At 37.7% G+C, this 27038-nt stretch overlaps 1 long non-coding RNA gene across 3 annotated transcripts; it reads left to right on the forward strand.

The window, feature by feature from the left end:
* The first annotated feature begins 3509 nt into the window (after positions 1-3509).
* Positions 3510-27038, forward strand: LOC121884617. Of its 3 annotated transcripts, XR_006092390.1 has the most exons (5): positions 3510-3643; positions 4059-4124; positions 4246-4341; positions 5498-5627; positions 14666-27038. It is a non-coding gene; the product is annotated as an uncharacterized LOC121884617 (long non-coding RNA). The 3 variants fall into 3 exon arrangements; XR_006092388.1 differs by lacking the exon at positions 5498-5627; XR_006092389.1 differs by lacking the exons at positions 3510-3643; positions 5498-5627 and adding an exon at positions 3827-3867.

Raw genomic sequence — 27038 nt, forward strand, 5'->3', positions numbered from 1 at the left:
TAACTGCAGCAGCAGCTCGACTTCTACTCTGGTTAGCTGAACCGCTGAGCCCCTTCCTTTTAACAGATGCAAGTGTAACATTTATAATTTTGTAGCTGTTTAAATTCATGTCTCATCACACACATTTTAATTGCAGTCTCACCACTGTTCTGAAAAACAACAGCTGATAAATTTTAATTATTTGAATTATTTAAAAAAAAAAAAGAAACAATGAAGATACCACTCCCACATCCTCACACTATTCTAAAGTAAATATAATGTCAGCATGTATTGTGGTGGTTACAGACTGTGGATGCCAAGCCTGGATTTAGCACATAATTGTTAGATATTCTACAACAATGAAAAAATGAAGATCCGGCGAGATTTAGTCAAGTGTGTCTCATTGTGGATGCTGCCATTGTGGCCATCAGGAGGCAAGTTCAGTATGACTCTCACACACAAACACACTTGGAGACGGCATTGATGAGAACAATGTTGCAAGTGAAGCCTTTGTGTTTATGGTTGTTGGACTGCAAGGCCACTGAAAGACGCTCATTGCCTACTTCTTTGTTAAGACAGTGACACCAGACAGCCTTGGAGGCACTACATGAACAAGGTATTAAAGTACTGTGTGTGACAATGGATGGGTATTTATCCAACGTCAGCATGTGCACTATGCTTGGATGCCAGCTCAAGCTGAATCCTTTGGAGCCTCTCAAGACATATTTTTCCCACACATCTGTAGGAGAAAAAGTGTTTGTGATGATGGAGTCACATGTTGGAATTGGCTAGGAACATGTTATAGGCATACAGTTCCATCATCAGTCCTGCTGAAATAGTGAGATGGAGCTACATATCAGAGCTAAATGATGTAGAGGACGAAGAGAGTCTGCATGCTGCCAACAGGATCACAAGAAAGCACATAAACTTCAGCACTCAGAAGATGAAGGTGTCCCTGACAGCAGAGACATTAAGCCTGTCTGTGGGAAAAGCTCTGCACATGCTTGAGGAAGCTGGGTATCCACAGTTCAAGGATTGTTCTCCAACGGTTGAATTTATTGAGGTAATCCTTGAAAAGTTTATCAGTACTTCTACTTTTTAGTATTGTGAAAATGCAATGTGTAAGGAAATAGGGCTGCAACAATTAGTTGATTAATTGATTAGTTGACCAACAGAAAATTAATCTGTAAGAATTTTGACAATTGATTAATCTTTTAAGTTGGTTATCAAGCAAAAATGATGAATATTTTATGTTCCCTGCTTCTCAAAATGTGAGCATTTTCGGCTTTTCTTGATCTTATATCATTGTAAATTGAGTATCTTTGGGTTTTGGACAGTTGGTCACACAAAATAAGACATTTGAAGACGTCATCTTAGGCACTTGTGAATTATGATGAGCGTTTTTCACTATTTCCTGACATTTTTAGACTAAATGATTAATCAATTAGTCGTTAAAATAACTGACAGGTTTATCAATAATGAATATAATTGTTAGTTGCAGCCCCATTATTAAACCTGCCAAAGTTATTTTAGTCCATCGTAAAAAAAAAATAATTCTCTCTAAAATACTTGATTGGCATTGAATATACATGTATTGTTAAAACTTTGCAGTTACAGTGAATGTATAATTTCACTGTTTATCAACAATAAGGAATATTTGTGTTTTAGGTGATTGACAGATTGTTTGATGTGATGAACAGCAGAAATCCATGTGCCAAAGGCTTTAAGGCTCCACTAGGTTTCCTCAACTGGAAAGAGAGATTAGAGTTTATGACTGAAGCCCGGTTTTGCTTGACTAAGTTGACAATGAATGATGGCACTTCACGTCATCGCTCAAAGAGGTGTTGTTTTTTTCATGAGAGGGTAAATGCCACTATTACACTTGTCAGAATCTTTGTAAATATTGCAAAGATTTTCCTAAATAGCAACACCAGTCGGTGTCAGAGAAAATATTTGCAGTTTTGATTTTACATGTTGGTGAATGTTTCAGGACTATATAAACAGCCAGAATAAAATAAATGATAAAAGAAATTAAAAAACATGACCAACAAGAAAAAAATTAGCATACTTAGAATGGCTTTTTAGAGGTGTTCTGCCGTCTTATGGTCTGCGGTGGCATTTCTTCAGGAAACACAGGCAACGTCAGAGCACAGAATGACACTGTGTCTCTGTCAGCTGGACATCTGTAGTGCCAGCTGAGGACTCTGACACTGCATTTGAGAATTTCGTTAGTGTGGTGTTGGAGCACAGCTACCTGCCAACTAGCTTCGGGTGCCTAACTGAGAATGCTCTGGTTTATATCACAGGTTTTGTTGTCAGGCAGGTCATGAGACAGCTTTCATGTGATGTATGCCATTACAATTCGGTTTTTGAGATTGTACCAGCATCATTTTGTGATGGCTACCACCTTCTAACCTTGAAAAACAATAGAGGCCTGATGATTCCAAGCATACAGCCAAGGTGATCTGTTCAGCAGAGAACTGCATCAGACGGTCCACAAACATTTCATCTGCAGCACATCAGTGCACTGTGTCTCTGGTCAACTGTGTTGTCAGAGCAAACATAGGTTGTGAAGATGTGTTTGATCTTCGTGACCATATTGTTGAAACTCAGGACGGCATTGACAACCATCACTTTAGCCTCATATCTTTAATCGTGAGCAGCTTTCATAAGTTGAGGCAAAAACTCACACTCTACAATGGCAGATTGGCTGCTTGAGAAAGAAGCTTTGTAATGTAGTGTTGTTACAGGGTTATTAGAGAAGAACTTTTGCTGCTGATACACACATATATTTTTTTGTACATAATGTGTGACTTAAAATGTAAATTAGCATTTATTGTTTCTGCTGATACACTGGATATAGTTTTTGTCCATAATGTGTGAATTAAAATGTAAATTAGCATTTATTGTTTCTGCTGATATACCGTATATACTTTTATATTTATATGAGATTAAAGCTAAATTTGCATCTCTCTTGTATAAACATGCAGCCCTAAGTCAATTATTTTCACTTGTACAAAACTAACATTTGTTTATCAGAATGTGTAACTATTACACCACAACTCTGCACAACCCTGCTGATACACTGTATATATTTTTGTACATATTATGTGCGACTTAAAATGTACATTAGCATTTACTGCCAAAAGCATAAACAAAATGACATCATGGTAGCCATTTTGCATGCAGTAAGAAAAAAAAGAATATACTTCAAAACTAATCATGTAGGGTAAGTTCATTTTAAATAGTATAGAACTATTACTATTACTATCTACATAAGATAAAGTATTTTGGTATGAAAACCCGCATTTATAATCTAACCAAGTATGGTGTATCATAAATATATGTCTGGCATTTGCAACAAACTAAACCACTTTTCCTAATGAGTTTATGGTCTCAATTGCTAGTTTCAAGTCTCCTTCAATACAGCATGATGTTCATTTTGTAAATACTGGTCCCACTTTATTTAAATTTGATGATAAAGCAGGGTATGTTTCAGGACATGGCTACGTTGGCGACAAGGTTGGTTAGGTAACGTAACCATGGCGTGACCCCAGATTCACAAGGTGGTGTAATCGTAGCCGTCACTATTTCAGTGTGTTTTCAGTTCAGTGTTTGGTTGTACTAAAAGATCCTCTAAGGTGTCGGGTGTTCAGTTTTTCTAGTAAGTACAATTTGTTTCAGTAGTCTTAAATATTAGCATAATCACAATTAACCATAGACTGTAAATGTTCTGTGCTAAACAAGCTAGCAGCTAGTGTCAGGGTCAGCGCCAGCCCCTCGTCCAAATATGGTCACTTCTCATCACTTCTGGCTCCAAAAATCTAAGATGGCGATGGTCAAAATGCAAAACTTGAGGCTTCAAAAAGCAAATCCACAAACCAATGGGTAACGTCATGGTGGCTACGTTCATGATTTTTACAGTCTATGGTTTATGTCTACAAGCTAACGTTAGTTGCTAACGTTAGCCGTTAGCCTGCTAGGTTAGCTAGCTAGCATGAGCTCAGCATTTAATATTGATGTAAGCTAAGTTAGCTAGCTATGTTAGCTTACCACAGTGTCTTTTATGTCATTTTCAGATGCACTTTTAAAACATCTACAGTCACCATCTGTCACAACTGGTAAAGGCCCAAATATTTCTCCAGGTGAGTGAGTGCAACATATCAATTTAGACATTTATGTGGTAAATAATCTATTGTAAATACATGTAATGCTATATACAATCTAATCAATGAACTTGTTCCTGTTTCCTCTATATATCTATAGAACCACTTCAAGAAACATCTCAACAGTTGGCTATATCTTCTTTTGATGATGAGAGCACAACACTGACCACAGATTTCACATCGTCACTTTTCTCAGGTGTGTGAATACATGAATACAAACATATGCACAACTCATTTTGTTTAATAGCTATCTCATTTGTATAACTGTAATTGTATACATACTCCATACATTTGCCTCAATCAGTTGATTCAAATAAATTCCTTAGAAAAGAATATATTACGACCTGTATTCAAGTGTGAAGCTTGTGTGGACATGACGTGAGAATAAGAATAATAAGTTTATTATCTGCCGTGCAGAAGCACCAGATGCAGCCTCCTTTAGTGATGGGAATCCGGCTCTTTTTAGTGAGCCAGATCGTTTTGCTCCACTCAGCAATAAGAGCCGGCTTTTTTTGCTCCCAAATGGCTCTTCATTTAGTATCACTTTTATAATTCAGCCAAATTGAGCAATGTTTTGACCTATGATTGATATGTGTGCAGACATATCACTTAAATTATTCAATGTTATTATACTAAACCTTATAATTACCATAATATGATAATTTTACATTGTGTTTGGTATAAAAACCTTAAATAATGTAAAAACATCAAACACTATTGCACGTGTATTGAATGTTTTAATTCATAGGGAACTATCCAAAACAGTGTCAGGCCAGTGATAAAAATGCTAAATGAAATGGGTATATCAAAGAGAAAACAACACAGGCCAGCTACAGTCCCTCAGAACTGAAGATTGTCGGCCCCCCTGCCTGCTTTTAACCTGAGATCTCTGTCTGTCATCACACGTGATTGCTCGCATGCACATCAACACAACATTCAGTCAGTGCGTGGCGTGCACGTTGCCGTGCGGTGTGGCGAAAAGATCATCCTATTATTCTGTGTTGTATTCATTTACAAAAAAAAAGAAAGAAAGAAAGAAAAAAAAATCAGACGGGAGCCGACTCCCATCGTTCACTTAAAGGAGCCGGCTCGTGACTGACATATCACTAGTGTCCTCTGCCCAGCCTTTGGAGCTGCACACACCTGCTGCTGCTGAGACAGATGAGCCACTTTCAGCTGATCCTGCTGACTGGCCTTCACATCTGATAGACATATATACAGTATATGATATCATATATTGTTATTGTAATTAGATTTGTTTTAGTAAATATTGTACTAAACGAAAAGCATATTTGTGTCTTTAGAACCATTGCTCCACATGTATTCATTTATTTATCCTTATAATTTTTCAGAGGGACGGGGGGCTGGAGTGAAGCTCGCCTAGGGCACCGAATGGGGATTCAAATAATCTTTCCCTTTTAAGTTCATATAAACCACTGAGAATAACCAACCTTGCACAGCAGCACAGCAGAGCACCCTGTGGTAATGAAACACCTTCCCTTTCTTCTTGCCGTTGTCCTATAATGCCAAGGATATCAGGATATCTTACTTTTTTCATTTAGTTTCATGCTATTCAGAGATTAGGTTCACAGTATCACTATGATATCAGGACTTGACAGCATTCAGTTATTCCACCCACTCTGTGGAAAACCTGACACTATACAGCTAAATTATGTGGCGCACTGTAGGCTGCAATTTTGTAGATAAACTTGAGAAAGATGCCAGCGTAAGGACTATAACTAATGTTTCTTAAAAAAAAAAAAAGAAAGAAAGAATTCAGGTTATACAGTAAAATGTGTCATCTTTATTTGTGGTAAACACCCACCCGATGTTTTCTGAAGATTCCTATCTGTCTGATGGCAAACCAGATCGACAGCACTCGCTGTTTATCTTCACAATCCTCCTTCAAACTAAGAAAAACATCCAGTGAACAGTAAGACAGAGAGTGCAAGTCATTAAAACAAAGCTATACCACACATGCTTGTCAAAAACTAACACAATGCTGTAAAAGTCAAAAACGGACAGCTAAAAGACAATCTAAAGTTTCAGAAATTTGTTGGAGAGTCATGCTGAAAAACTTTGTCAAACTTCTATCTTTATTAAAACAGAGACACTTATTAGTCGACTTTAAGATGCATTTATTATTAAGTTAGGAATTACAGTCTGTGCTGAATATGCATTTCTGATTGGACTAGTTAGGAAATGATTGTTCAGGGAGAAGAGCAGGGAGTAAGAGTCACAAAGTGAATATACAATAGGGAATTACAGTAATGTTTTGTTGCTTTGAGACTGCACTAATGTTTCTTTGAGAACAAACATAAGTACTGTATCCTCGATGATTATTCCCCTCTGCTGAATCCAAAACACTGTTATACAACTACTGAACAAACCAAGTTCATCAAAATGTCTTAGCAGAGTGAGATTGTTGCTGATTCCAGTGGAAACATGAGGCAGTGCTGTACGTGTTTTAGTTGAGAATTGTCTTTTTATACCATCAGTCACTCCTGCACATTTTATGTAATTAAAACTGGACCCAAAGACTGACAGAATGAAAACTTCGAGGGCAGTAAAATAAAGCAGTTTTCAGACTAACGGTCCTGCTTTATTACAGCTATGCTATACCATCAAGATTAATGTCGGAATGATATATAGAGGTTAATTCTCTGCAGGTAGGTGTTTTAAGAACAGAAAAATGACACTGAATTGTCAGCATACTCATAATTATTCATCGATTTAATATATTTTCAGTTATATTTTATATTTCTATTACTTAATTAACAAGTCTGCAAGAGCTTTCCACTTGCTTGGCAGGAGGAAACTATTCATGATTAACATGAAAGAAAAGTTGCTGACTTTCTTGAAACACTGAATAAGATACAATATATAATTAAAATATGTGACTTCTACCATACTGCCTGCGTGGTGTACGAGTGCACACTGTTTTTCCCTTAAGCAGAACTCTAAAGGCTCTGCGCTAAGATGCCATTTGATGATTATAAATGCCTGAACTAGTGCATGATGAAATGTGTACCTACGTGTCTACCTGTAGCATGCTGAACTTCAGATAGCAAAATCAGCATCATGTTTCAAGATTTTTCTCACATCTTACTTTAGTTCTTCAATTGAAACCAGCTTTTACTGCCACTAGTCACTATTACTAATAGTTCTTTTTCGCCTTTTTCTTTATGTTTGTTGCTGATTTACTGAGCAAAGACAACAAGAACAAAAGCAGAGCACTGACTAAAGGCCATTGAACAGCAGGTTCCCTCTCTCCTCGCCAACTACGGTGTCAGCTAATTGCTGCTGACATTTTGCCCATGTTGTTTAAATCAAAACTATTCTGATGCATTGCTTTTTTTTTTGTTTCTTCACAAAAAGGGGACACGGTTAAGAAATGCCACCCTCTCTGCCATCCGCCGAGCGTCTCACTATTTGACAAAATCGTCTAATTATCACACAGTTGGCTTTGACAGGACTCAGCAGTTTCCTGAATACAGCAAATATTTCTGAATCTCTTGCATGTAGGGTAAAGTCAACACCCACTGATTGGCTGCCACCAGGTAAAAAAGAGTCTTAACTGTCAGGAGTTATCCAAAAAGTCAAATTAAGCAAAAATATTAGAAACACAGGAGTCTGGTTGCTGTGATCCTTCCACTCCTGATTTATTTTGTCAAGCAGCATTGATTTTAAGCAGCTGTAGCTTGCTTTATTAAGTAATTTACCAAGATAAAATGATTTTTAAAATAAAAATCATTGATCTCAGGTTGTTCCAGTGATTAAGTGATACAGTGGCTCTCTTTATACTGTACTGTATATTATCCGCAGTGTCCCTACAATTAAAAAACCTCCATGTCTGACTGATTTACATCCCCTCAATTTTCTTGCAACACCTCTTTGATGGATGATGGATAGCTGCTATCAGAGAAGGACATGAGTGTTGTTAAAAATGAAGCAATTTATTTGCTCCGAGCAGCTCTGAACACAACTTCTTATTGATTGAGACAACCTACACAGCTGATGGATTTAGTGTGTTTTATTTGGGTTTCATTGACACAGACAAAGGGTTGCTTCGGCGTGTAATTGATCACCGTGCATACAAGGCTACACCCCTGTTTCTGTTGCCTAAATGCAACACGAGTCGATTGATGGCTGTGAAGTGGATTTCCATGTCCTTTCAGTGGCTCTCAGATTCATTTTCTTTGATTGCATCTCCGCAGATTCTTTATTCTGGATGGCTAGCACCCGTTGAAAGCACATAAACAGGGAGTACCCGACTCCTGCTGTTATTCTGAGGCTCAACAATCCTGAATCAAAACAAAATGAGAACTATCCCTCAGCGGGACCCTGAATCATTGAATAGTCTCAGACTGGGAAACAGGAAAAAAACACTGTTGATGACACGGACACAACAAGCCTGTATCTGTGCAAACAAACTTGTTGCTGTTAGTTGGCTGAGAGAACACCTTGTTATCAATATATTAAATTGAACTCCTCTCCTCCCTGTCAAAGTCAATAACCAGCATTGTGACAAAGATGTCAAATTTGGTTCAACAATGTGCTGCAACTTTAGATGTCACCTGTTGCTACCTCTCACGTTTTAGTTTCCGTTGTCTCGTTCATGGCCTTGGGAGAGAATTAACACTGACAGATATTGATTGGAATGTCCTGCGGCATATTGTGTCCGACAGAGATGGGAATATTTAATTTGGTGATATTATGCTTCAAGCAAAACTGCAGAGTGTTTAATTTTCACACAGGCTGATGTGACCGCATGCACAGAATATTGTGTGAAGCATTTATAAGTTCTCCACACTTTTCAACCAATTAGTCTCTCAAACTGGCATACTGAGCAGGAAAAAACATGAAGAAGAAAAATTATAAGTATGTTCTTTTGAATGACTGCTGTCAGTGTGTGGAAATTAAATTGTTCTCCTACAAATAAAGTATTTAAAATGATAAAATCCTGCACTAGATTTACAGTTAATCCCATGTTATTGTACAAAATGTCATGGAACAAATTTATGTCCTTCAGAAATTTATTTCTGAAGGACATAAACCACAGAGTAAACACAAGTTCGGTGTGATGTTATTGTATTGGATCAATGTCAACTGGTTTAAGCACATCACTCCCACAGGCAAAAGTAAACACCCTGGAATTAAATGGACCTACAGAGCAGTGCTGTATAACAAACCTCTTAACCTCATATCCTCATAAAAACAAAATATGGTATTGGTGCGACTCAAGAAATTACTTTGTGCATGACGTTTTTAGGGATGCATTCACTGCTAAACATTTTTGCACTATTATTTTGCAACATTTTGAATGATATTTTCATCTCAACAAAGTGTGGTGAAAACCAGTACATCCATGGTTCAAACCCATTGCATTACACTACGGTACGTACAGACTGTTGAGCACACTTTTTTTTACCATTGCATATAATGTACATCAAAACCAACACTTTGAACATCATCTGACAATTACCTGAATAGAACACAGGACTGCAGTCATTTATAACAGTAGCTATGTGTACCAATGCTACTACAATCAATGCACCATTGTGATGGCCCTGCTTGGGTTTACTTGTTGTAGATGGTGATGTAGGTATTTGTAGGCAGGGCTGTCATATCAATCAACAGGGAGCAGCTGAGCCCAAAGCTCCTGCCTCCTGGTTTAGACTGATTTCCACATCTCTTCTTTTTTGGCATATTTTGAAATATGTTTTGTAAATAAATAGGTACTGTAATCCTATTTTAGAGTCCGATATTTTGCTATGGACTACTGTCATTATACCATCAGTTTTGATTAAAAGAAAAATAATGTTGTTTTGCCCAAACTCAGCTGGAGTTTAGCTGAATTGCAATCAGATTGTTGGTCATAATGGCAGTTTGAGAGAGGGGAGCAAATCATTCCTAGACTGGCTGTTGATCAACCAGACAGAACCAGACAGAACCAACTGTAACACTTTTTTTAAATCTAGAATAACAAAAGCGAATAGTTGTTCCTCCTCATGTTGACTGATGACTATTTTTTCCTTTGTTTTAATGTCCATTGCAGTATTTTCAGTGTAGCAGCTTGGCTAATTGTTAGTTTGCCTCTGAACTCTCTGCAGCAGCTCCAGCTAACCGTGTTCACATACATTTCTTCCTGTCCAAAGTTTAATGCCCAGTTTGTCCATTTTTGCATGTCATTGGAGAAATGATTCTACAATGCAATGTGCCATCTGACATTCTCTCAGTGGACCTAAACACAGCAAACAGATCATGTTTGGATTCTGCTGTTTACCTCAGGTTAACAGGTAGCCCACAAAAGACTAAAAGATCTGTCCTACAACAGATTCCAGGAAAGCAGCAGTATGAACAGGTGGTATAGACAGTATATAGGTGCCATAGTATAGTAACCATAATCGCATGTTCATAATGACAAAAAGAATTTCAGGAGAATGACCTTACATATGTTGCTGCACATCTACTAATCATCTCCCATCCAAAATACTGTGTATTTCATCTGTAAAGACTGGTGTGGGCAGAATACCTACTTGCCTGTATTCACAGATTAATTTTTAAAATACCTGATACTGACTCCCCTCCAGCCCTCTCGTCCTTAACAGTAATTTAGATTTTTCCTGAGGAGTCTTGCAGTTCATCAGTCAGACATCTCAGCATACGAATGCTGTCAGTGCAGGAAGAAGCAGCTCTGCTTTTACAGGGCGCCCCACTGTGAAAACAGAAGTGAGAGCTCAGCTTTCAGTATTTGTTTGAGAAAGTGTTTGTTAGCGTATATCACAGAGAAAGGTAACACTCAAAGCACTGGATTCACTGCTCAAGATAGGCTGTGATAAACTTTGTTTAGTTCAGATGTATTGCATAAATGTGTTGTTTTATCCAATCATGTAGATGTTTGGCACTAGAAGATGTTTCACACCTCCGAAAACAAAACAGGTGGCACACCTTAAGTGAACATTAGTTAGTGTACCAAACAATAATGTAGAGGCTGAGCTTGAAGAATCAAATGCAACATTATGAATTCACATTCACTTAGCAGCAAAAGCCAAACAATACTGGAAATTTCATCTGTTTCATTCAATAAAGGAGCAGATTATTTTGCATTACACTCACAAACACCAGTGTATAAATGTGGATCCCATATGGATCAGCAGAGCACTAAACCATATCTATTATTGAAGCGTGAGGGAGAATTTTTAGAGCACTTTGAATTTCTGCCGTATTCATAATTTATATTTAAATCCTTTTTGGTCCTCACTACATATTCAGATCTCATTTGCTGCCATCCATGCAGACCCGACGCCTTTATCCTCCAGGAATCTCGTCTCAATTAATGTTCTTATCGGGATTTGGGAGAGGATTTGAAAGGGAAGGTGCTTGGCAGTGACCATGGAAACGCATAGTAGAAACAATCTCTGTGGTCTTAACACAGGCATCGGAATAATTTAATAGAATAGCATTGATTTTGCTGCTTTTTTAACATATCATTGAAATCACACTATGTTCACCAGCTGAACTCTGTATGTTTATAGGAAGGTAGATATGGCACCACATACACAATCTGCAGATACATAAATATTTCATTTAAACAAAGTGATTGTTGCAAATACTGATGGAGGTGTTCAATTTTCTGCCTAGTTTGTCTTTTCACAGAGGGCTGACTCTGTTACCAATTCTGCATTGCTGAGGGAAACTCCACACACAGCCAGGGTCTGTCAGAGGAGATAGTGTTGCCACCACATAGAAGAATGAAAAAATAGGGGGGTGAGGGTGTGTGTGTGTGTGTGTGTGGAGTGGGGGGGGCTTCAATCATTCATCAACTTTCCCTGCACCAGTGTCACAGGGGTGGAGATTCAGAATACAAAGAACAAGGCTCAGGGATGCTGCAGAAACAGAACAGAATGATTTGGTGATTTGTTATACTTTTTGCATGGTAGACAAAACAGTTAAGTGCTACAATTTGGCTCTGGGAAAGATCTTTCAGGACCACAAGATCAGAAGTGTCAGATTTATTTCCACTTGTGTGTTTGTTTTGTTCTCAAAAGTGCTGGTCCTGTGCTTTTTTTATGCCACAGCAAAAGTGGAAGCCAAAAGCAAAGCAGAAACTGCAAAACACTACCAACAAAAGCAAAATGAAATTACAAAGGAAAAATAAAGTCATGTTAAGGATGCCTCTCCCTTCAAGTTAATTGTTATTCATTATCATCCATTACGGAAAACAACAACAAGCTGCCATATCAGCTAATTAAGCTGCTATTAAGAAGGGCAATGTCACTTCTTTTATTACCACATTTTGAGTTGATTTAGAATGACGATTAATAAATAAAATACAGCTGAATACACAACCACCAACATGTTGACCATGTCTACAAACTCTTTACAAAGTATACAGTACTAGACTGTTTAGCAAAACAGCTTTTATTTGGTCATAAAAGCCCAGTGTGAATCTATTTTTTGTGAAAATGTCTTGCAGCTTATTGTGGGAATGCGAGAGTTTGCTCTTCCCCCATTTGCTACTTGTTAGCTGATGTAGGGCACATCAGTGATATGAATGAATTATTTAACATAAGCAAATGTTATACAGTAGATTTAATTATGAATTGAAGGGAATGCATATTTGATTTCTCCTTTTTGTGTGCTAAGCCTACACCTCTGGGGTCTGGCAAAGACAGCATGGCAAACAAAAGTTATAATGCAGGTTGGAAGTTCTTCTAAGGACAAGTGACCGGTCATTACAGTCAGGTCTTTAACCACTGTATGACCGCGATCGCTTCCCAAGCAGTAAAGACTGAAGAAGACTAACCTTAACAAAGTCATTTTAACTTAAACCATGATATTTTCCTAACCCTAAACTTAACCAAACGTTAACCATAGCAATTCCAGATCAGAAAACAGTTTAATTTACCAAAACAGTGATTTGCAACAGTTGTGAAAGGAACAGACAAATTATGTCTTCATGTCAGTAGCAGATCAGAAAATGCTTGTAGGTCACTCCGGAGGACATGGACAAGCAACATGTTGTGTCATTTAACTATTAATTTGAAGACTTGTTGACCATAGCACAATGAGATCGATTAACTCGGCAAGCAAAACCTAAAGGCATATTGTAGTCTGCTCCTGTTGATCTGTAAACACAACCTGCAAAGTTGCTTCCTCCTCACCTGCCATAAGTGGTGAGGTAATACAGCTATAGCCGTTATGTGCTGAAATAACATTTTTGTAGCTGACTGTTTATATGAGTGATTGATACAGGCAAAAGATTGATACAGAGTCCTGGACATTCAGAAATAATGCAGCAATTATTATGTATTTTCTTTATGTACAGTGTCCTGTGAACTGTGAAGGACTGACTTTAGGAGTGAGCCCCTTGTTTGTTTTATGTAATTTTTTGTGTGAACAACAAAGACGGGAGCATCTCTTCGCTTAACAGCGTCTAGTATAGCATTGTAACATAGAACAACATTATTATTGACATTGCCTTTCAAGGATGTTGGAAGCAAGGGAGGCGCCTAAATCCCACACCTCTAAGGCATACTGCCAATTTGTTTTAATAAACAGAGAATAAACAGGGGACTAATGGCAAGGTTGTGCGCTATATAACCAACAGTGCTCCCAACTTAGTAAAAGCCTACAGGGACATTCTCTAAGAAGGAGATATGAGCACAGTGCATACACTCTACACTCTGCTATGCAGAGGTTAACTTGAGGATATTTATCAGCGGACGGCTTTTGGGATTTGTGCAGAGTGGAATTACCATGCATGCTCTGGAGGCAGTAAAATAAGGTTTGCGCTCATACAGCAGGCAGCATGGTACAATCTGGTGCTGTCTACAGTACAGAGTGCAGAGTGATGAAAGTCCAGCTCAGTATCCTTCATATTGCTCTTAAAACGTAACTGCAGAGGTTTTAGAAATATAACATTTTACTAAGAGGAGATGCTGGAGTCATTCTGATTAATGGACTATAGATCTCAAAACTCAGTTTACTGATTAAAACATATTAATAATAATTGTGAATAAAAGCATAAATATAAAACCCAACTCTCCTCTTAAGCAACCTGGCTTCATGACAGTTAGAGCTGTTTCCATCAAGTAGCCTCAAGTCAGCCAAACAACTGAAGTAAGACCGGTTGTTCTGAAAAGGTGTAACATGTCTCAAGGGGATCCAACCATTAAAAATATTACACATTGCTCTGCACAACACAAGGATGCAATGTGTACTCACTCTAGTGCTTGGCCAAGTAGTAAGTCAAGCACTAGAGTGAGTATTTACTACGACTGAATATGATTTACTTTATAGCACTGTCAGTTCTGGAGCACAAAAAGCACAGTGTGATGTATATTTTACTGCTCACTCTGTGGGAATATACTGTAACATGCAGTTGTTTCTCCTTTAAAGGGGAACTGAAATCAAGTGAAGTGCATGTGAATGAAGTCCAATACATGACCCTCAAATTGAGTGCACTTGATGCCCTAATGCACAGACTGAAATATAGTTTTCTATTCCTATCTTAGCCAAGCTGAACACATCCTATTTGAAGAAGATGACAACTAAGAGGCTCCACGTGATGGAACTGACACATCCAGAGTGTGCTGGCTGTGATGTCCCTGTACTGAAGCTTGAATTTTTGCCACACTATCAGTGTAAGACTGCTTTTGAAGTGAGTTGAAAGAACTTAAATCCAATGATGACTGGGTGCAGTTCCTCATCTGTGACCAGACTATGTGTGAGTGTGGGTACACGGCAAACCCAATGAGGATGCTAATATTTCACTTTTCCTCCAAAACAGCCTTCAGACAGATGATTATGGTTAAATCATACTTACATAAGTTTATAAAATTATTATTATAAAATACAAGAAATGGTTGTCTAAAAATGTATTCTCATTCACCACCTCAGATTAGTTGATATTTTTGTGTAACTTCAGCTTGGTCTGCAATTGTCAATTGGAGATCCAATGTATCAAATGCAGATCTGACAACCAGAACTTTTCTCTTCTACAAGGAAAGATCACGTTTCCTGTGCTGAAGCATCTGAGTGAGAGGATAAATGTGATTTTAGAAAATTCTGTATGTGCTTTTAAATACAAAGGTGTATTTGGAGTGCTCTGTCCCTGGAAATGTGTCCTTGTTTAGTGACAGCAGAACCCATGAGGGGAGGGAAGTATTATGACACATCACTTTCCGAGCAGGAGAGACAAAGGGGCACATGTGCATGATTTATGTGTTGGAATAATAGCAATCTCCAACCTGTTGGCCCATCGTTGAGCACAGATGAAACAAGATGGCACTGTCAAGATCAGAGTGAACAAAAGGGCAATAACTGTCTTGAGAACAAATAAAAGCTAATCATGGACTTATTAGACTTCTCATGAGGAAATGAAAGCTCTTCATCAAATCACATCATTTCATCTGTTTTTATGTTGTTGTTGTTGTTGTTGTTCACTCTATATTCAGGTCAAGTCAATTTTTATTTGTATAGCCCAGTACCAGAAATCACAAATTTGCCTCATTGGGCTTTACAATCAGTACAGCAATACAACATTCTCTATCCACAGACCCTCGATTCAAATAAAACTCCCTAAAAAAACTGGGGAAAAATGGAGGAAACCTCAGGAAGAATAACAAAGGAGGGATCCCTCTCCTGGGATGGACAGACTTGCAATCAGTGTTGTGTGCACAGAATAGACCAATAAAGCAAAATTACAGAAATACAGCATGAACAAACATTATGAAAAAATAATAGATGGATTGATAATATATATAAAGAATCTGGTCAGGAGAATGTTGAGAAACTTCCAGGTGCTGCCAAAAACAGATTCATCATCATTTAGGCAGTTGATCATTTTTCACAATCAGAGCGACTTTGAGCTTGTACAAACACAACAAACTTTCATCTTACAACTGTGACCTCTTTTTGCGACCTCTATCTTTGTAAAAGAGTTCACAAATATTAACTGGACTGTCTTTGACAGTAGGAAGGCCAAACAGTATGTGTTTCATATTTAAACAGGCTGGTTTCAGCAAACAAGGCTTGTTATTGGGGTTATAAACCATTGAATTATGAAACTTGGGAAAATGACTCATGCCAAATGTAATTTTCTTTAATTGAGTATCTTTAACAACAGCACCATCATTCAAAGCTTATTTTAAATAACTCAGATGATACCTTTACTCATTTAAATGAATCATGTGCTTCCTGCTATTTAGAGAATTGTTTGAGCTTTATATCCTGTTGTCTTGTGTGGAGATGTCTGTTCCTTTTTTATTATGCTTTTACGGATACAAGCTTAATGAATACCATTCAGAGGGCCTATCGCTGATCTGCAGCTACTCAGGAATATATATGAGGCTGATTTGTATGTATTTGAAAGTCCTTTAGCTTTTTGATTGCAGTTTTGTGCTTAGGAGGTGTTTGTTCAGCCTCTTCTTGAAGACATGAACACTACTTGATGTGATGGCTCTGACGACAGCAGGGGGAAGGCTGTTCCATGTTGTTACAGAGTGCAGAGTGGAAAAAGCTCCTGTCAAGCTCCGGGGAGTGACATGGCATGGCTTGGTGGTAACCTCTGGGTGGTTTGTGCTGAGACATGAGCTGAGGGTAGCAGTGCTTTCAGGTCTGCTGGACAGTTGGAAGTGTGCATCTTGAAAAGAACAAGCAGCAACTGTTCTGTGGTGGTTCAGCTTGGTGATGGTGTAATCCTTTAGGTCATAGACCTCATCTTTATTGCCTTTTCCTGGATGATTTCTAGTAACCTAAGAGTGCTGTGTGAGGCATTCATCTAGGCAAGGCAGGAGTATACCATGATGCTCCTGACCTGGGTTTTGCAGACGTTGGCTCTGCTTCTAGGATCAAGCTTGTTGGCCAACTTCTGCAATGCTTCGAGACATTGTCCAGCACATTTGCAGATGTAAGACTGATGGCTGGCCCGCTGGAGTTTTTGGTCAATGCATAGTCCTAGAATTTCCATTTGCTCACTGAACTTGATTTTAGTGCCAGGGCCCTTGTGGTTGCTGGGGTGTCTGATAGAATTAGAATTATGATATTGTCTCCTCTGGTTTGTTTGCTGACAATCTGATCTAGTCCTAGGCAGTTGGCAAGTTGCAGGGCATGTCGTCCAGCAGCGTCCAAGCCACTCTTCATGATGTACACTAAACTCACTAATGAGCATTACAGACTGAGCGCCAAACTTGTCCACTGAGAAGGTATGAGTGTCAAGATAGTCCAAGACTTCATTGGAGGCACTTGGAGGATGGTATACAGGTCCTATCAGCAGCTTCCTGGTCTTCAGAGCAACAGTGAACCACATGAGCTCGACGTCTTCAGGGTCTTTGGATGGATTGTGGTAGATGGATTGTCTAGACAGTAGACTGCTATACCACTACCAGTCGCTCCAACTGGCAAGCTCACCAATATTGGAGTGTAATCCCTGAATGTTCACTCCAAGGATTACCAGTTTAGTTTTGCTAAGTCGTGGTTGTGGTTGGTGCAAAGGTCGATATTTGGTGGGCTGACTATTTGGAGGCTTTCTTTCAGTTTTTCTAGCAGGGGATTGGGATTTTGAAATATGAAGTCAAATATACAAAAACTCTTCCTTGATTGCTTGCTTGTTTTGTAGCTGAAAACACCATAAAATTAAAGCTATCAGTCTACCTAGTTGTTTTTGTAATTGTGCATCCGAAGCAATGACTGGAACAGTTGATGTCCAAATATTTAGACAACTTAGACCTCAGTGTTTCAGTGTCCCAAATATTTAATTTTCCCAAACAACATTCCTCTCAGGTTTGGGTAAATGACTGCTTTGTATTGTGGAGTGTGGAGGATGAGAGAAGATGGAGGGCAAAGGAGCACCGAAGGAGTTTGGAAGGCAGAGTGCAGGAGCAGAACCATAGACAGCTGAGAGTCAGTGGTGCTAATGTGGGGTCTGAGTGTGTAACCTCACTCTCAGTGCGCTCTGATTAAAGAATGATTTATAGGCCTGCTGGAGAGCCCTCTCAGCAATCCGTCTCCTCAATGAGATTTTTTTCCATTTCGAGGGGTTTGGTAAATCAAGCCATCTTGGAGAGGATCTTGGGTGGACAATGTCAATGTGTTACTGAGAGGGAGCCATTAAATGCTATAATGATGAAAGCATGGGGGGGTTCACAGGTGCATACAGACCATATTTGTTACACACAGTATTGGTCCTGACATCTCTAGTGGTATATATCAGTTTATGGAGACATTTATCATTTCTACACACTGATCATCAGATTAATCTTCTTTGGTGTTCATTTGCATGTGAAGATTTGAGATGTGTTTTGATAATGAGTGTTGGAATATAATATTTCTTTCTTCCTCCTCCATATTCATACTTTAATGCTGAGTTAATGCTCAGTGATTGGTTGGATCACTTTGGTCCAGGCTTAATATCTCAAATATAACAGACTTTAATGTCACAATCAAGATTAATTGTAATAACTGTGGTGATCCCCTGAATGTGAAAATGGTAAACATTATTCTTGCTAAAAATCTGCTTTTTAGCATTATCAATTAATATTTAGCTCGAAGAACCACTGTGTGGGAACACAGAGACTCTTTTCCAGTAGTTTTATGTAGATATGATTGCCAGTATCTTGAAAGAAGACAGAATAAGGAAAATGGCTGCATAGAATCTTATAAAATGACACTTGAAACTGTTATTTGTGTTAGAATCAGGAGTTAAATCATCATTTGCACTGTATTGAAAACAATACTCAACAATAGACAAAAATTACTTTCAACAATGGAAATTCTAGCAGTGTAACTGATTCTGGTTTGATGACTTGAGCTCAGAAGCAGCACACTTATGATGGGAACTCACTGCAGAGTGCTCTGACACACCCATCAATCATTAACAAATCATCTGCAGACTGGATCATATCTATCAGATGGTGTCATGATGCCATTTGTCCACAGTGTGCTGCATGTCACTGTGGTCTGAATCACAAGTGCAACAGTTATTGCACACAGTGAATAGCTTTTAATTTCCATAATATCTCCAAAGGGTTCAGTATGTCGGAATTTGTATGGCAAAAATCAAATTGTAGGTACTTCACTTATGATTATACTGCATTCATGTTTATATTCCATAATTGTGACCTTTTCATAAACCAAAGCACACAGCCATGCTGTGTGATGTTTCCCAATTATCTCTCCCTGTTTACCCAATTACATTAATTAGAATGCACTGTATTTACATAACCCAGAACAAATAAGCCATTGAGCTAAACCTATTATTAAGCTTCTTTGTAATTAATTACTCCACCTACTGTTGCCATTGTTATAATGCAGCTATACTCAGGAGCAAACTCACACAGACAAGCCTGCTTGTTTACAAAAAAAAGTGTTTGGGTTTCATGTTATCATTATAGATGTAAATTCATAATTAAAGCTCAGTATGGCAAACCACAAATAAACTGAAAGCATGGTATTCGTCAGTGTTGGTAGGCTACATGTATTCCTATAATTTACTTTAGTAAAAGTACTGATACAACAATGTATACTCCACTGCAAGTAAAAGTCCTGCATTCAAATTCTGCTGAAATGAAAAGTATCAAAAGTATTTGAAACATGCAGCATTTTACTGTGTAGCTTGTCAAGGTGGAGCTAGTTTAACAATTTAGTCTACAGTTAGGTAGATTAGTACAGTGGTTTCCAACCCAGGGCTTGGACCCCTTCAAAGGGTCACAACATAAATCTGGGAGGTTGTGAGATGTTTAGTGTGGCAGAAAAGAATAAAAAACTAATTTCTATTACACATTTTTTTAGACTTCATATATCTATAGGGACAAGTATATAGCATGAACTAATGCCACATACCACGGCATTAATAGCCTGAGCTAGTTTTCTCTAGATGGGCCTTTAAAATATATTTAAAAAATGACTGATCCCTCTTTAAAAAGAGTATTAATTTGAGTTTAAAAGGATTCCAGTCATGATCCATTTTGAGTTCTGTGAGAAGTTCCTTATGTTGATCCCCCAAACCGAAAAAAGACATCTGTCAAAGTAGGCATTTATGAAAGGGCACCTCACAATTCCCAGTATATGCACCTTATGTTACTGAGCCCCCCTCCCCACTTTGTTGTAGATGCTGCTTGTGACCAAGAAGCAGCACAATAACAAATGTGAAAAGATCATGGAATACATACAACTTTTTGCAGCATGAAATGGTAATTAATCTCTAAAGAGTCTAAATGCATGCAACTTTGGACTGAATCTTTAGTTCATTTGTGAAATATTGGGTAAATTGGGCCTCAAACTGTCATTTAAGCCATGGAAAGAAAGCCATCTGAGAAGTGTAGAGGGGAATAATTTTTTGGCAGAACTGCGAACAACTATCTGAAATATGACAAGGTGCCAAAATCTGACACAGCTTTTTTGTAAGAGGTCACAAGCCAAAAATATGCTAATGTACTGTATTTTATAAGCTGTTCCTATATTATTTTTTAAATGTAAAATATTAATGCGAAAAGCACATAACTAGTAAGTTGTCTTATAAATGTTGCAGAGTAAAAAGTCTTATAAATCCATCTCAAATGTGGAGAATTATAAAGAAGCACAAAAATACTCAAATAAAGTACAAGCAGCTTAAAATTGTACTTACTGTGCTTAAGTTAATGGAATTAATTAGTTGCTTCACCACTGGCTCAATTCTACAGGTAAAATACAATAGATACATTGATGAACTGAAGTATATGTCCTTCAAGATTGTTTTATCTCTTTCTTACTCTATCACATCTTTTCTCACTGGTCTTACAAACATCACAGAAACCTTTACAGCAGTAGCATTAATGCAGAGCCGTCTGCCCTTCAATAAAAAACTCAGACATTCCAGTGTGACAAAGTCTGTGATCCAGTCAATTACGATGTAAACAAAGCCAGAGCAGGGACAAAGATGTTTCTGCTGTGTGCTTCACTCTATATTTTCAGATCTGGCCTAACAATGTAGCCCACGTACCAACCTAACCTGCCTGAATAACAGTGATTAAATTGGGCAGACTACTTGCTCATCATTATGGCACAAGGAGAGGGCAGTCAGAGAATACTTGAAAGTACTTAACAGTCACAGAACACAATATTTTTCTCTGTTGATTAGCTTATATAGAGCAGAAGAGCATGGGTGATGATTATTCCTGAAGATGACAAAGGCAACATGTTGGAGATGTGCTGCCTCTATAAATGTCGGGCTAAGCATAGTAATTTGATGCTTTTAGCACTATTTCCCCTCTTGCATATTCCAGCAGAATGGCATTCAGCTGAAAAATCTATCCTTCACTATTATACAGAATCAAATAATAAAGACACAAAGGCACCTCTCAGAGTACAAACGCACAAAAAAACCAAAACAAGTTACACTACATCTCCGTTGCAATAGCTCATTCTTTTAGTCACATCACAGTATTTTGTCTGTCTGATTTACCAGGTAGACCATACTGCATGGATATGACAGGGCCGCAAACATTATGCCCTGAATATGTAAAAGACTTTTCTCTGGTATGTGTAGCTCCTTGCAACAGAGCTGTCTCCCTGGAAAAAAGTGCCAATTATAATATTAAAGCTGTCTCTACCAGTGACCTTTTTGCATTTGCTCTGTATGCTATTACACTCAATCAAGAAAGGTCAGTGTTGGACGTGGGTCTCATGCAAAACTGTTTTTTTTCATATTGTTTTGCCTGTTTGTACAGTTGGATTTCAGAGCACAAACACGTGGAATATTATCCATGTGACCTTGCATCAGATTTGGTGATTGAATACACTGATATGGCTTGAATAATAACATGCGCTCTACATACATGTAGAAGTTAAGTGCTAAAACTAAAAAGAAGTCATGTTTGGTAAATTGTGGGACAGTTATGCAAAGACAGCAGACAGTAGTTTACTGATTTATCTGTTTCTACAGTAGATATTTTTTACAATAGAGTAGCTATTTAGTTAAGAGTGCTGTTACTGTGCTTCTGGCTGACAGTGTGACAGAAAAACAGTAACTGTCTGAGCCAGTTAGGACAATACGTAAATTTGACATAATATTGAAAATTAAAATAGAACTAATTCTATCACACTAAATACAGAATCTCATGCAATTTTGATAAATGCTCAAACTTATACTCATTATATTACTCAATCTTTGTGCTGGTGTCACTGTTAAATCAGTAAACCTATTTTTACAGCAATATATAACTTATTTTCCAGACCTTCCATTCACACTGCCATGATTATGGTTTTTCTATAAACATACCTACAGCACACTGTGACTGAGCATGCTCCAAAGGATTGTACTTGCTTTGCATAGTCATATCAGTGTTTGAGAAGGGAGCCCCTTGGTGGGCAAACTCTGAATTTCTCTTCTTGTCGAATATAAACACAACTATAAATATGCAATTCTTCTCATCCTTTTCTATCTTTGTAATGACTGAAATGAAAACATTAATGACAAAAGGTATAAAATGTATCGATGGTATGGTATTCCAGGAACAAATATCACTTTATTCAGGCGTTGCTTCACAACACAACCAATCATGTATTGTAGTTGTCACTCAATACAGTATCTGTGATTATTATTACCCTCTCTTTTGTGGTTTATCCTTTCTTTTGTGTAATATAACCGATCAACTTTCAAATGCTGTGTGCCCACGAGCAGAAACTGGCCCAATCAAACATCCTCGGGGCACTGCAGGGATTATTTCCAGTTGGAACAAAACTACCTGGCCAATTTTTCCAAATCTTAGAACTGTGGTAGAAGGGCAGCCATAATGGTCGCCAAACAAATATAGGATTGATTGGCCATTTGAAATGCTCAAAGTGGCTAAAAATAGAACAAGCCAATCTCATGTGCCAATTCAGGTGCAAAATGTGTGCATCTCATTATCGAGAAGACTTGTTAACAGGATTTGGTCATAGGACATTGTTATTATTTTTTTCTTTTCTTGTTGCAAGGAGTTCTCAAATTCACACTATTCATTCTATATTTACTCATTGTCTCTCCTCTCGACCTCACCATAAAATAGTTCAGGATATCAGGACTTTACTTAGCACAAGAACACACCAGAAAAAAAGGTTGACATTTTCAAATGAACCCTAAATTTTCACTCTCCACTGCGTAATGTGAGCATCACTGTCAGGCAGCAATACAATATAAATATTGGTTAATATGACAATTTATGTATGTGGCATTGATACTGACATTACAATTACTATGAAGTTTAATCAATTTTGTAAACATGGTAAAAACATGGTAATTGTTTGTATGAACACTTTATATGTTAATGCACAGAACAACAATAAACATATTAACCTCATATATCTTCCAGCATGTATGTGACATTGGCATCAACAGCAGTTACCATAATTATGTTTATACTTGGTAAATAAAGGTTGAAACGCAAAACAACAAATCACAATGCTCAGTCATACTGTAAAATTATATTAACTGAGCAGTAGGACGTGCCACTCATGCCAAAGTACGTCCCTCAGTGTGGTTTTTAATTCAAGTTTTGTCAGATCAGCTACACATATATTGGCACAATTACTGGGTAAAAAATAAGTTTCATGGTTGGCACGATACTGTAGCTCATTGTTTAATATAATTTCCTCCCACTAAGAGAGTCTGAGTTTGATTCCTAGCCCAGGCATTGTGCTTACTTTGCATTCACATCAATGTTATCACAAAGATCGCTGCCTGCACTGTAAGCACAACCGCATGAATATTTCACCACTATTGAAAAACTTTCATCTGTGAACATTTGGACTCGACCCCTCCGTTTGTGGCTTGCAGCTATGTTATATTTTTCTCTTTTGAGCATACATTTTGTTAGTGAGAACAGCTCTCTCTTAACAGAACATTCACTTACTGTGTGGATAGAGGCTGTTAGATTTTGATTCATCATTTCCTGTGGGTGGAGGAATGTCCACTGCCAAACACAAAATTTCATTAGAATAAAAAGGATGAATCTGTTGGTCTCAGAGGGAAAGAGACATTAATCTGTTTTATAGTCTATTCTAAGTAAGGCTCATGTCAAATAGAGGGTACAGTGAATTAAAACACCAATTAATATATTTATACTAAAGTCGCTGGATGTATGTGTTGTGTTGTTATAAAACAGACCAAGTAGCCCACAGACTGTTAGAATAAACAAAACTAGATAGTGATTAAATCAGAGAGGTGTGGATTATCCGACTAGGTGAGAAACTTAAATGTTTGATCATTTCTTTGTGGACTAAACTTTCAGCTGAGAGATGAAAGATGTGGCAAACTTTATGTCATCTCTGTGTTTGCCTCACAGGCAGAATAAAAAGAAAGAAAGAAAATGAATATCTTTTGTAAATTTGGAGGATTTTGGAGGTTTCACAGGAACAATACCTTTCTTTTAAATTTCAAAAATGAAAATAAACATTTTCCCTTGAGAAGTTACAACTTAGTTGTCAACTAACACTTTATCTTTGTAGTTTTTGTAGAATTGATGAACAACTCTTTGTTTTCCTAGCTAATACAGAGATATTTTTGTTGTTGTAATATATCAAATATGTGGTCATATAGAAATTGTCTCATTGCTTTTCAATAGCTATTCTAAAGATAAAACATGATTATCAAATTGTTTGTGCATTGCCACATATCTATCTATCTATCTAAACTTTTTTTGTTTATTCTTTTTTTAGTCTTTTTCTTAAATTATAAGTTATGCAAACTATCAAAAAACCCCTCAACATTTTGCATCCAAATCCCTTGAACATATTCGAGTGGTAATGTTTGACCACATTCAAAACATACAAATATACACATAAAAAGAGTTCCTTATGTCATGTGTGATTTAGTTGTATATGGCTGTCATGTGTTTTATATGTTTGTGTACAGATTTATTTGAGAATTAAGTGAGATTTTTAAGTTCTTTCACACTCACACAGCTTACAATGGGCCATGCACAGCTACACTCATGAATACCATTAAACGAAATCATCATCGTTGATTAGCTGAACTACACACATATGTGCCCTTTGAGGCACTTTGTAATACAGAGTCATTATCAATGTTTCTACAATCTATTACTGGAGCTGTTTCTTCAAATATAGCCATGAATCCCATCAAATTGTTAATTACTTTCAGGCTGCCAGGCTGTGTTAATTAGTTACCTTTTTAAATATTCAATATACACTTTCAAATTCTGGCAAGAATGTGATTATCATAGAAACATTTTAAAAACGTTTTCCTCAACGTGTAATTCACACTGTGCCCTGTTTTAATTATTATCAAACAAAATTTCACATATTAATGGAAAGAGGCTCACTATACTGAGTGAGGTCTATTGTTAGAAATGTGGTTGAAAATGATGGGCTGGAAGTAGGAGCTCAATTGTCCTTGTGTTGATTTCATTGACCTCTGCAGGGGTTCATTCACGTCTAATCAATTCACCGATCAGAGCAAGCTGAGCTCGAAATAACCCCTGCAACCACATCCCAGGCCCTCACATTCAGTCATACAGATGCCAATATAAATAAATGCTCACAGAGACCTCTCCACACATCAGTCTTTTAGACTGCTGCTTACTTTGCTACACCATCACTTTGTGAGGTCTTTGCACAGCAGACCAGAAGTACCTCATGCAACAGTTATATAATGCAAAGTACAGTGCATTAACACATAGCCCATGAGAGGTGGAACATGTTAAACATGACTACATGGTTAGAGGGTATATGCTCACACCACAGCACTGCTAAAATTCCTGATGCATGCACTGTACACTAAAAACCAACGGAGGAAAACTGAGATTAACGTACTGCCATCACTATCTGTGAGATTGAAACAGCTAGCCGTCTGACCTTGAGCAACATACATTTCTGCACATATAGCGTCATTGCATCACTTCAGTGGGAAGCCACTTTGAGGGCAAACACTCACCCATTTTTGTGTGTCATTGCGTAATAGTGATAGTAAAGCTGTGACAATTATGTGATAATAATAGCGCAGTTTTCTCTTCTCATTTGCCCCCTTCTGTGCAGAGAAGAGCAAATCAAATACAGAGCAGCTGGTTGAGTTCAGGGTCTTGCTCAATGGCACTTAAGTAGGGTAGATGCTTGCTGATTCTGGAGTTGGAGGACAGAAAATGTCATGTTACACAGTTCACTGACACTCCGCTCCCTAAAGGCCTTAGAACTTAATGATAAATTATAGTAGATCAGACATCAACCATGCTTTAAGCCATTAGACATTTGAAAATATGGGCTGCAAAGTGGCTTAATGGAGTGTTTGATGGCTTTTAATGAGCTACTATACAACACGATTAGTTCTTGCAAACAGATTTGATAATAAATGCTGGAAACAGACTGTATAGATATGTATGTGTGTGTGTGTGTGTGTGTGTGTGCACATATAAGATCAGAATTTACTGTCACCTGTGTGCAGTCAGGACTTTTTCCTCTGCTGTGGATGTTGATGTAGTGCCACCCATAGACAGGTCAATATATTACATCTTCCTCTTCAGTCTGTGTGAGTAGGAGATGGTAATCACAGAGATACCAGACTGACAAAGTAGCAGCTCTGTGTTTGCAATCTGTTTGTGCAGTGGATGCAACACAAGCGACTGCAATCACCAGGAGGTGTACAACAGAAATATACTGGAACATTTCACATTTTCACATGACACAGTGGTACTGGTGTATGTCTGTTCAATAAAGGTATATTTTGGCCTGGAGAATGTATTTGCATAATATATAAACACATGTTTTACTACACTGTTGCAAAATAATGCTGCAATATGTTTGCAATTACATGATTTGTTATATGGTCAAAATGCTAATACTTTACATTTAGATTAAATGTCAAATACAACATTGTTAAAAAACTGAGTCAATAAATATGTTTTGGTGTGAGTTTCA

This window comes from Thunnus maccoyii, chromosome 18, assembly GCF_910596095.1.
Source record: "Thunnus maccoyii chromosome 18, fThuMac1.1, whole genome shotgun sequence".
In the NCBI taxonomy this organism is placed as follows: Eukaryota; Metazoa; Chordata; class Actinopteri; order Scombriformes; family Scombridae; genus Thunnus; species Thunnus maccoyii.